Source organism: Tachypleus tridentatus, chromosome 3 (genome assembly GCF_004210375.1).
Source record: "Tachypleus tridentatus isolate NWPU-2018 chromosome 3, ASM421037v1, whole genome shotgun sequence".
NCBI lineage: Eukaryota > Metazoa > Arthropoda > Merostomata > Xiphosura > Limulidae > Tachypleus > Tachypleus tridentatus.
This window is the reverse complement of record NC_134827.1, coordinates 6,160,033-6,172,941: the sequence shown is the minus strand read 5'-3', so window position 1 is coordinate 6,172,941 and position 12,909 is coordinate 6,160,033. Positions and strand designations below refer to the sequence as shown.

Sequence of the window (12,909 nt, the reverse complement as noted above, 5' to 3'; positions counted from 1 at the left end):
TAGTAAATCAGATCCTTTCGGTTTTATTTGAATCGGTTTATAAAGTTTTACTGAACAAAACTGCTTTCCTAGACAGTATTTTATCAAGAACATTGACGGTAATGTACATATATGATACAATAATAAAAAGAAATCAGAATTATAACATTTCATCATTCATTAAGAATGCATAAAACCTATATTTTAACTCTGTATTTGTTTTTGAAGTGGAAAGGACTTTTGGAGATATGTTGATAGAATACTAAGTAATATATTTCAAGACCATCCTGAAAAATAAACTTCACCATGGGACATTCAGAATACAATTATCGTTTAAGAAAAAAACAACAATAAAAATTCATTAACTTTTTGTTCATTATAGGTTCGAGTAGGTTAAGCTCATTCTTCTGATTGGACAGCCATAAACCAACTAGTCCACAACTTTAAATATCTCACCTCTTTAGGCCCGGCATATCCAGGAGGTTAAAGCACTCGACCCGTAATCTGAGAGTCGCGAGTTTGGATCCCCGCCACACCAAACATTCTCGCCCTTTCAGCCGTGAGAGCGTTGTAATATTACGGTAAATCCCACTATTCGTTAGCAAAGAGTAGCCCAAGAGTTGGCGGTGAGTGGTGATGACTAGTTGCCTTCTCTCCAGTTTTACACTGCAAAATTAGGGACGGCTAGCGCAGATAGCCCTTGTGTAGCTTTGCGCGAAATTCAAAAACAAACAAACAAACTCACCTCTTCAATTATTTCTTTGCCAGCACTTTCTTTTATTCTGAGAGGCCAGGTTACAATATTAAATTTAGTTATCCTTATATGGTCTCACTATTTGGAGCACATGCCTTAAGAATATTAGCACTAACCTTTTTTCTCACTTAAGTTTGCAACAAAGAACTTGTGTGATATTTGTTTATACTGCAATCACGCATCGTAAGTTTAAATGACGTTTCATTTATTATTTCGTTTTTTACCACTTGACAAGATTTGACGCAAGGTCAATCGTCCAAGGACCGTGGGCAGTATAATTCGATTCAATGAAAACATAACGTTCAGTACTCTCACTTCTATTACTTTTTGTTTGCGGTCTCTCGAACAGGGAAAAGAGAAAAAAGAAAGGATTATACCAACATGTTTTACTGTCAGTAAGTTCACGTAGTTTTAAAATACAATGATAAACTGATACGCAGGCTTTAAAGATATTGTCCTAATAGGTTTAAAAATCGCGCTAGTATTTAAAAAAAACTATAACTCAAACGATCTTACGAAACAACTTTTTAAAATTAAAATATTCCATGTTTTAAGATTTAGGAAGTCAAACAAAACTGAATGTTTACTATAATAATTACAATAACCCTCTTTGACTAATTTGTTTTTAATAGAACGGCTACAACCATTTACCGACCCCTAGTGGCACAATGATTTGTCTGCAGTCTTATAATGCTAGAACCAGGGATTCGATACATGTGGTGGACATAGTGCAGATAGCCCTTTGTGTAGCTTTGTGATTAATAACAAACAATAACAAAAAATATAATCTTTTTTTTTAAATATGTATTCCTCTTTTGACAAGTCTTATCTGTTTGTTTGGTTTATAGCCATATAGCCATACTAGGCTACTTGCTGTATCCACTACAGAAAATCGAACCCTCTGATGAGTTGCGAAGACTCTTAACCTCTATTATTATCACAAACGGGTCGTAATAACAGCGGTTTAAAAACCTGGCTAGGTGAGAAAGTTGCTATAAAGGTACATTGAAAATTAAGAATATAAAAAACAGTAATCAGTGAGAAAAGAAAGAAATAAACAACTGGAAAATTTCTGGTTACTTGTATTTTCAGTTAAAACTGATTTCCAGGCAAGTATCAGACAAACAAAACCGCAAATAACAGTAGATTAGATCAAGATGTAAGATAAATAAAGAGATTAGATACCTTTAAATGACAGTGAAAATAATCTTTATTTAAATACAATAGCAAAAGGTGTACGTATCTACGTAGACAAGTGTATCATCTCTTCAACTGGATCAAGGAATAACTCGTCCAGTAGAAATGGAAAAAAATGTGTGTCTGTATGTCCTGGTTTTCAAACATCAGTTTGCATTATCTGTCTAGTGGGCGGTGTCATCTCGTGATCTCTGCTCCCTGACAGCATTGGCCAGCTATCAGTTTCCATCTAGGCTTAAAATAACCTTAAATATCTTTGTAGACAGAAGACACCATCTAACAAAATAAAAAAAGGGTTGAGGTGTCTAGAACAAGATAATGTTAGACATCTTGAACCATATGTCACAGCTATGAAAGTGAGGAAACTAGATAATAAATAACTTGAATTAATTTTAAATTACTAAAGAAGGTAGAAGACTCATCATATGTCCGCGTATCACATACTGATCAACTAAATAAAACAATAATTTACGTAAGTCAAATATTTAAGAGTGTGAATGATGCAGCACCATAACAACTGCCTTTATTAACGTTGTAATAACTTAATGCAACATCAAGAAATAAGCTTGAATGGTCTCTTACCTAAACCTGAAATTTAAGAAACTAAAAGAAATACAACTAGATAGATGATGGGTCGTTTCAATAACAAATAAACGATACAGATAATAATTGACATTAAAACTCGTCGTGTGATTAATCTTTGCTACTGTAACTGAGCGAGTTACACAAAGTTCGAAAACACTGTTTATGAGTTTTAAATTGTTTATTTAAGAAAAAAAATCGCAAGTTGGAATTTTCTCAGAACTAAAAGCGTGTTATGAAAAAAACTATAATGGTTGGTATTAATTAATTCTTATAGTAACCTTAGATAATGTACATAACATGTTTTTAGGCGTCTTAAGTGTGTGTTTGTGTGGTTTTCTTATAACAAAGCCACATCGGGCTATCTGCTCAGCCCACCGAGGGGCATCGAACCCCTGATTTTAGCGTTGTAAATCCGCAGACATACCGCTGTACTAGCGGGAGGCAGGTCTTAAGTCAAACACGTGAGAATCTGTGTTACTTCTAGCAAAAAGAAACTCGCTTCATGTGACAAAACTACTTCAATGTGAGTTTTCAAACACTGGGGTTTAATGAAAAGTGAAGTTTGTTTGTTGAGAAGTAAGCACATAGCTGCAGAATAGACAAGCTGTGCTCTGACCACCAGATGGGGCTAAAAGAGAGCAGTAAAATGTTTCTTGTTTAAGCACAGTCCTTTGAAAGTAGTTATAAAGGTTGTAGTATCAAATTTCTATTGTTTTTTTATAATTGATTACAGAACTACAACTATGGTCTGGTTGTTATAACCATATATTACATATATGACGATTTTTCACATTATTTTATTAAACGTATAGCAGTAAGTTAAAAGGTATGATGAACAACTATTTTTAAGAATACAACTTAAACTTTTGGTATCAAGTGTTATAAATTAAAACAGTATGTTTCCTCAAAATACTGGAAGTAGAACATATTTGAGTTAGCTAATACCCTTGAAGATCAGTTGTAAGCAAAAGTCAGTGCTTGAAACAAACGTTTCTAAGAACCCACGAGCGAAATCAAAAAAGAACATATTAAAATACGTCAACCACGCTATATTTGACGTATATAATGCTGATAAGGTCTTTCGCCTAATAAGCTACTCCCCTTTACTTTCAACAGAAAATAGGAGTTATGCAATGAACAAGTCTACCAGTCATATAAAAGTTTAGTGTGTATTTCTTATAACAAAACAACATCGGGTTATCTGTTGTGTCCACCGAGGGGAATCGAGCCCTGATTTTAGCGTTTTAACTCGAAAAACTTACCACTGTCCCATCGGGGGGAAGTGTTGTTTGTAGCTAAGCGCAAAGCTATGCAATGGGCTATTTGTGCTCTGCTCACCACGGGTATTGAAACCCGTTTTCTAGCATTGTATTTCAGCAGACATACCACTGTACCGCTGGGGGGAGCATATAAAAGGACTGAGTGTTTTAGGAAATGAAGTCATTGATAAAGAAATAATGTTAACTGAAAGCGAAAACAGCAAATAAAATTCGCAGAATGTACTTCTTAATATGGTTAATATTCACATTCGAAAGTTTTTATTTGTGTTTAAAAGATTTATTTAGAACTTCCAACCATTAAATTTCCAACTTTTATTCTGTTACTTATGATTTTTTTAAATAAAATATTTCTTAGTATCATAAATAAAAAATTATTCGATCGTAAATTCAAACTGACATTTTGAAATCATAATCTAAGTCTTTAAGTGGAGTGGTGTTTAATTTTTTTCTAAAGAGCTAGAGATGATAAAATGAAAAGTGACCTTTGACATAGCAAAAAGTTCAATTTTATTATACGAAAGTGAAATTTAAAACAATAAATCTGAGTTCAGTTTCTATATATTGTATTATTATTATTATATTTTGATATTCATGGTATCAAAGAGAAGTATTTTTTCATAAACCATACTAACCCTTGTTGTACATGAACAATATACAGATGTATATTTATTAAATAAAAAATGTCCGCCATATTAAACTGCGCTATTCGAGGCCAAAATTTTTCTTTTCTTATTGATGTCTAACTTGTTGTAAATGTCGAATTGCTTTAGTGTGAATAGTTCGTAACTATCTGCACACAACCACGACATGCACCGGTTTCCTTTTCTATTGTTTGTATAGTCCCAGGTCCACCAGGTTAGCCTCCATGAGTCACTACCACTACTCCGGCACGCAGTTAATCATCAGCTATTATATCAGTATCCTTGTTTGTGATTGGCTCGAGTAAAAAACTGAAGAGATCATCCAGAATACTAGATTAATACTGCTAAGGGTTACTTGTAACTCTTATTCTTTGACTTGCCGACATAGCAGAGAACAAGCAAGTCTATGGTTTTTTATCGACTTTGATGTTATATAGAGTATAGATAACCATGCTGCTTTCACCAGTAGAAGTTCATAGGTTGGTATTTCCCCTTGAACTGTTTAACAATAATTCATTCCTTTCTGTCTATATATATTATTGTAATTTTGAGATGTGCGTTAGAACAAGTTACCATGAGTGTCGTTACCATTGTTAATGTGTAAGGTAAAGCGAATAACCAATGTTAATAGGTATAAGTTTGCATACGTTTTTCGCTTTAGCGGAAAGCTGCACAATGTTCTACTTGCCCTCTGTTGGTTGTTGTGATCAAACACCAAATTCTAGAGTTATAAGTCTTGGAACTTATTGATGAGTAGTTGGGGTACAGGTCAATAGAAACTGGATATTATTGTTTTTTCTAACAAAAAAGCATTATTGTAGTTCTAAAGGCAATATATGGAAATTTAATAGCCAAAATATAATCTACTTTTACGATTATGTGGTCGTATGGTGTTATCATTTAGATTTTTTTGTTGACATCTGTTTTGTACTCTGTTTTGTGAATAAAAATATTTCTTAATTGTGAACGCTTGTGCTTTAGTTTCAAAACTTAACTTAGTTTGGCAACTTCTGATACTTACTTGACATACTTGCAGCCTATTATAAGACCATTGCTCGATATATATTTTAATATTATATATGATATTTATCCAATGCACGTACGTAAAACTGTTGCAAATTGCAGTATAAAACTGGACTAATAGGAAAGAATTTCAGATATCTTAATTCAACTGCTTAATAACTATTTCAACTGCTGTGGTATATAAATACAGTTTGTTTTAATACAAATGCCAAAACAAAAAAGTCAATAACTGTGTAGAACTGAAAAAAAAATATGTTAAAACAAGCACCCATACAGGGATAATTGTCCACCATTTATGAATGGACTTGGCTTTTAACATGTTACATGATATGAGACTGAATACTTATTTCTTCTTTGTCATGTAGCCACAGGCTTTGTTTACATATTTAGTTATTTAGTTGGAGTGTTGCTACTCAAAGCCAGGGTTCTCAGGTTTTTTAGTCATTGATATGGATCAGCATGTTAGCTGGGGTGATGTTGTTCAAAATTAAGGTTCTCAACTGGTAATAGAAATGATTTTATTCACTGATTTTGATCAGAAGGTTAGCTGGGTTGATACTGCTCAAACTAGGATTCTCAAACGATAAAGATTTTACTCACTGATATAGGTCACCATGTTAGCTTGGTTAATGTTGCTTAAAACTAAAAGTCTCAACTGGGATTAATAAAGATTTTACTCACTGATGATAGTCCATATGTTAAATGGGTTTACGTTGCTCAAGATTAGGGCTCTTAGCTGGTATTAATGTGGACTTTAATTACTGAAGTTTGTTATTTTTCAGGAAATCTCTGCAATTATAAATTATCCTAGTACTATGCGACTCTTATAATAGAAATATTTCCAATTACAACCTTTCTATGTCTTTTATCTACTGAAACAGGTTGATCAAAACAAACATCTACCATTCAAGAATTCAACAAATAACACCACACCCAAAAATAATCTTTACAAAATCAGACAAAATTAGAACCAAGGTAGAATAATTCCACAGAAAATTATTGTTGATTTTCCCACTATTATTTCTTTGTATATATTTATTTTCCTTTCTTTCTAACAGATTTTCAAAATATTTACTTTTTAAAATATATGTCCTTGCATTGAATTTCACTCTTAGACTGCTATATCATTTGAACTAAAGGGTTAATATCCTTAACGAGCTGGTAAGATATTTACTTCTAATAATTCAAAATACCATGTTTTTCCCTTTCTAACAAATAATGCTTGTCTTCAAGTTCAATTTCAGAGTGAGACCACCACTAGTTGTGAAGAAGCGTCGAATTTATTTTTAGTAATAAGAGTTTAAACAAATAATAAAGCTAAAGTATTTTCAACTTTTATGTCACAGAAGGGGAAGAGGTCAGGAGGGCAGAGGTCAAGTTTTTAATACTTTATACCTGTTTATTTATATTTAAATTTCATTCGTGTAAAATCGTATTTAGATTTACTGATTTAGTTTGTTTTTTTAAATTATGGAATTATTTTCCAACGACCTTTTTTTTGATGTCGAAACTTCATCTCCAACCAAGTTTAACTTGTCTGTAAGAAAGATACAGGTAGGTTTAAAAGTTTATTATCGATTTATTACGTAATCAGAAAGATTATGACTGTAATTAATATCACCCATCACATCTTCCTCCTGATATTATCTAAGTTTTCTTTTTATGCTTATCAGATCTTCCCCTGATGTGGTTTGAGATGATATTTCGTATCTCTTACCATATCATCCTTTTGATATTACTTAGTCATTACCGTATCATCTCCTGATGCTGTCCACATTTTTTCTTCTTATGCTTATAACATTGTTTTCTTGACATCACAGTTATCTGATATCGTATCTCCATCTTTGTGTCACGTGTGGTCTTCTGTTACTGTTTGTAATATCTTCATCCTGACGTAACCTAAGTTTTTTATATAACTCGTCATGACAAAAATCCTATAACTCAAAAGATTTCGAAAGGTAAACCTTTCTTCTTTATTATGGACGTCGTCTTCCCAATATTATGCGTGGTATTCATAATATCCATTATAGAAATTACAAAATAGATTGTTAGTTATCTTTCTTTCTTCTCTCAGAGACTTCTCCTGTGTAATTCAACATAGAAACTTTTAATGCATTCTAGTCAATCTCTAATTTTTATTGTCATATTTGATAATTCTAACATGTTACATCAACAGCTTTGAGAATGTTTTCTCAGACTTTGTTTCGGTTTCGGTTAGACATTTTCACGTGTGGACCACCAGTACACAATTAAAATAATATGAATTATGTTAATTTTAACACGCGCCACTTTCTAAGGATTATACACCCATGTCGACCTTCTTTCTATTTCTGTTTTGATGCAGTTTATCGAGGTGGTTCTACATGATCCATTCAGATTGGTTTTTCTTAAAGGATGTAAATAATGTATACAAGAGCTAAAAAAATGTTTGAGACAAAACAGATGGAATAAATTGTTCTTTACTTACAAAAACGCCCCCTGGTGAGACTTAAACATCCGAAGTTCGATTCTCGCAATGGACACAGCAGATAGCCCAATATGGCTTTGTTTTAAAACAAACAAACAATTTATGAAAACAATGTATGTGTAACTTCATATTAACAATACCTAAACCTAGTTTAGAGGACTTACATTGTGTTAATATTGTTAACTCAATCTGAAACTAATTTATATATTTACTGTACAAAGCCAGTGTTGTTGTTGTGTCTGCTTGACAAGATGCCATCATCAGTTGCACTTTTATAACGTATCTTATTTAATACTTGGAACAGTGATAGGATAGCTGTAAATTTACGGACTTACAACGCTAAGATCTGGGGCTAGATTTCCCCCAGTGGACGTAGTATATAGGTCGTGGCACGGTCTGGTGCTTAGAACGCTCGACTGACAATCTGAGGGTCGCGGGCTGAAAATCCCCGTCATAGAACATGTTCTCCCGTTCAACCATGAAGGGGGGGGTCATCATGATGTTCAGTTATCCTTTTCTTCGTTGATAAAAGAGTACCCTAAAAATTGGCGGTGGGTATGTTGACTATTTGCCTTCCTCTAGTCTATCACTGCTAAATTAGTGATGGTCAGCGCAGATAGCCCTCGAGTTGTTTTGCGCGAAATTCAAACCAAACCAAATTAAATCAATACTACGTGTTGTACCTCCAACTGTAAAACTAAAAATTATATTTTTGAAAATTAAGTACTCTTACCTTTGAAATGTATTTTAGTAGGTGTGAAGCAACTGAACTTCAAGCCAAATAGAAAGAGTAATACAAAATAAACATAAAAAAATTATTATATCAAAGGCGGTCGGTTCTTAGATCGATATACTTTATATTTTCGAATTCTTTGTCAAAGTTATACTTTAATGATTAAGTCTTAACGGTTACCCGATATTCTCTAGAATAAAGGTGAAAAGTATTGTACAATGCTATGTAAATACTTATTGATATTCTCTAGAATAAAGGTGAAAAGTATTGTACAATGCTATGTAAATACTTATTGATATTCTCTAGAATAAAGGTGAAAAGTATTGTACAATGCTATGTAAATACTTATTGATATTCTCTAGAATAAAGGTGAAAAGTATTGTACAATGCTATGTAAATACTTATTGATATTCTCTAGAATAAAGGTGAAAAGTATTGTACAATGCTATGTAAATACTTATTGATATTCTCTAGAATAAAGGTGAAAAGTATTGTACAATGCTATGTAAATACTTATTGATATTCTCTAGAATAAAGGTGAAAAGTATTGTACAATGCTATGTAAATACTTATTGCCCTTTAACTGTAATCTAAATAACATAGCTGTAATTCTCCATTCTGTGACCCCTAAATTGTTGACCTTTCTAAACAAAATAAACCAATAAACGCACCGTTATTGCATTTTGAATGACAACCTTGTAACGGACCAAGGATAGAACAATGATGTACTTGAAAGTAACTCTCACCCACTACATTAAAAGCAGAAGTTAACCACAAACTTGCGTTAACGTAATGTGAATAATCGATCATCGATTACATTTCAGTCACTATATACAATAAATATTCAGACCATAAGGAGGTAAATATGCTAACTATCATAAATTAAGTTTAAAAACAATTATTGACCGAAAATTGAAAACTAATAACTTACTTATTAATGTGAACAAAATTTAAAATCAGTAATAACAAAAATATTAGTATTAAAATCTGGTTATTCAGATTCAGATGCAGAGCCTACAAATAAGTAAATAATAATCTTCAATATTATAAACTGATCCATCTCCGTGTCGTCATATGCTATTAACCTCGATGTGGAAACATGGGTACAGCGTAGTTTGACGGTGGTAGGACATTGAAATTCAGCGAGAACTCTCCAGTCCAATTGCATTACAACTGTTCACATTGAATAGAGTGATAATACAGCTATAAAAACGTCTGAAACCGAAAACACTTTGTGCTCGGGCGCCCTAAAACATGAGAATTAACCATTCGTTTTTAGTTAAGAACAGGCACAACAATCAACTTATTATATTATAGGTTACAAAACAGGAGTTGCTAATATTTCTATAAAATGATAAAGGAAAAAAGGCAGGCAGAACGAAATCAAATTAATAAGGTTCTTGACTGACCACATGTTATATGAAACTGTACAGACTTAGAATTAATATTTTGTTGTTGTTTTTTAATTTTACAATAACATGTGAAGATGTGAACGCATGGTGTACCACTTTGCCACACTCAGAGGAAGTTTTGTTGAACCGTCTGTAAGCCACGATAAAATACGATTTTGTTTCTATTATGGAGTAGGGTACCATTTGAAGAGTTGGAAGATGGTGGTATATGAATGGATAATCACTGCGTCTCGAATATTATCTCCAGCAAGGTCTGTTTTTATCAACTTTGTAGAAAGGTATTACTCTTTCAGCTCAAATTTTTACTGCCCTGTAGTCAGACCAATCGCCGGATATGAACCCTATCGAACTTGTTGGTTTAGCCTTGATCGTAACACACAAGAACGTCCCAAACAACGAACTTCTACGGACATTATTCATCGAGTATCTCGCCACAAGTTAAAGTTCCGATTTTGTAACAGTAAATAAAGATGCAATCGTATTTCTGCCCCGAATACTGCAAATGACAGGTCCTTTAAATACTAATGGTAATATTGTAATCTTTGTTCCGTGTCTTTTATTCAAGAAAAAGGCATTCATTTGTGAGTAGTGTCTCCTTGTTGATAGGGTGCGCGGAACAATAAAAACCATACATATTACTAGCAATTCCACCTAACTATAATCGTTTTTAATTTTATATAACTATTTTTCATATATATTGTTACTATTATTAACAAACCCAAAACCTTTTGTTGCTGATATCATTATAGCAAAATGTGAGCGTTTTGCTGTGAACGAACATATGTTCCGAAAAAAAGAAAGAAATGGGATTGTGAGGTTTACATCACTTCCCTATTCGGAAACTGAACGGAAAAGCCTTGAAAATTTCCTTTTCCTGCTTCTCCTAGCTGAAATTCTGTAACCCACAAATTAGAATTTACCAAGAAAACGTAGTTATCTCAGCTGGCTCAATTTCAAGACATTAAAGTCTTGATACACAACGGTTAGCAGTATGCAAGAAACTTCCTCATGCAAATTTTTACTTTAGGTTCTAAAACTCATGGACAGTGAGGCGTGAAATACTAAAAATAATATAAAAGGAATCCAAAATCTTCAAGAAAAGAAACAACATGAAATAGTTCATAGCTTTTATAAGGAACCCCAACACATTCACGAAAGGAAAGAACATGAAATAGTTCATAACCTTTATAAAGAACCCCAAAATATTCAAGAAAGAAAACAACATGAAATAGTTCATAACCTTTATAAGGATCACCAAAATATTCAAAAATGAAAACAACATGAAATAGTTCATAGCTTTTATAAAGAACCCCAAAATATTCAAGTAAGAAAGTAATATAAAATAGTTCATAGCTTTTATGAGAAACTCTAAACTCACCCACAATGTTTGTTTATTTAGAACTAAGTACAAAGCTATACAATGGGCTATATGTAGTCTACCCACCACGGGTATCGAAACTCGTTTTTAGCTGTGTGAGTGGGCAGGATGTCGTTGTGCCACTGAAGGGGGGGGGGCTTCAACAATGAAAGCATCGTGAAATATTTGAAAATTTCTATAAGCTGCTTCCTCAAAATAATGTACAACATCGAAAACAACGTGAAATATCTTAAAGCTTTTAAAGTGAACTTCAAAATCTTCAACAAGGAAAACAGCATGAAATATCTCAACGTTTTTTTAAATGGAATCCTGACATCTACGACAAGAAAAAGAGCATTGAATAACTCATACCTTTTATAAGGTATTCAAAGATCTACAGTAGGAAAAACGTTTGCAAAATCAATCAGTATTTATCAAATAGTTCAGACTGTTTCATCAAGTATCGGAAAGATTATTTGTTGCCAATGAGATCATCAACTAGACCTCAAAGTTAAAAATCTCAGGGTTTATGCATTAATTTCCTGCTTAAGCAGAAAAATAAACAAAAAGCTTCAAGTGAACGTTAATATTGTATCCGTGCTCTAGGTCCTTGGAAGCTAAAATTGTATAACAACTAAATAGAGGTGTAATATATTGCATATTACATTCGAAGAAAACAAAGACGAAAGAGGTAAATAGTTGAACAATGAAGGAAAGATCCTGATTAGTGTGACAAAGTCCCGTAAACTTGGTATATGTAGAACCTGTTTTCATTGTAGATCTTACAACAAACTGAGAAGAATATAGAACACGCAAAACTAACAAGGAGCTGAAATGGTTGTCCACACCTATACTGCTTCCTTCAACATTTTCTGAAGAAATGATTCTCATTTCTGATGAAGAAATATCTTTTCCTACAGAAGGAAGTAGACACTCCTTGTTACAGATGGACAACGACAACAACTATTTCTACTAATTACGAATTTAGGACAAAATTATCTGATATATACGTATGGATACACCCATCCTCTATCAATAATTAAAGCTAGGAGGAAACACTGGGGAGAAAATAAAAGGAAAACTTCTAAAAAAAGGAAGTGCATTATAGGACTGACACGGAAGTGTGTCCATTCAATACAGTCTGCAAGGGTGCTTTCGTGTGCGTTTACTGTATTGCGGTTGCAAAATTTCATTGGTTGAACAAATAACTCCTTTCTATGGAACATGTTATGAACAACATTACTTTTCCGATTTCTATACAAAATATCCATGATTGTTGTCTTTTTGATTGTTTATTGTTCAGCGCAAAGCAACTCAATGAATTATCTGTGCTGTGCCTACCACTGGTATCTAAACCTGATTTTTTAGCGTTATGAGATCTCATACTCACTGTCAAGTCACTAGAGGGCCACTCGTTTCGAAATACGCAGTTGCATAAAATAAACTGATGTTCTAAAACAAGAAAAATACTCTATATATTC

The 12,909-nt window shown here is 33.0% G+C and overlaps 1 long non-coding RNA gene across 1 annotated transcript; it reads right to left on the bottom strand.

Annotated features, from left to right (window-relative positions):
- Nucleotides 1–1,925: 1,925 nt before the first annotated feature.
- Nucleotides 1,926–7,916, bottom strand: LOC143246269 (uncharacterized). The gene is made up of 2 exons (XR_013025895.1): nucleotides 4,428–7,916; nucleotides 1,926–2,206 (listed from the first exon to the last, which is right to left on the bottom strand). It is a non-coding gene; the product is annotated as an uncharacterized LOC143246269 (long non-coding RNA).
- Between the last annotated feature and the right edge of the window lie 4,993 nt (nucleotides 7,917–12,909).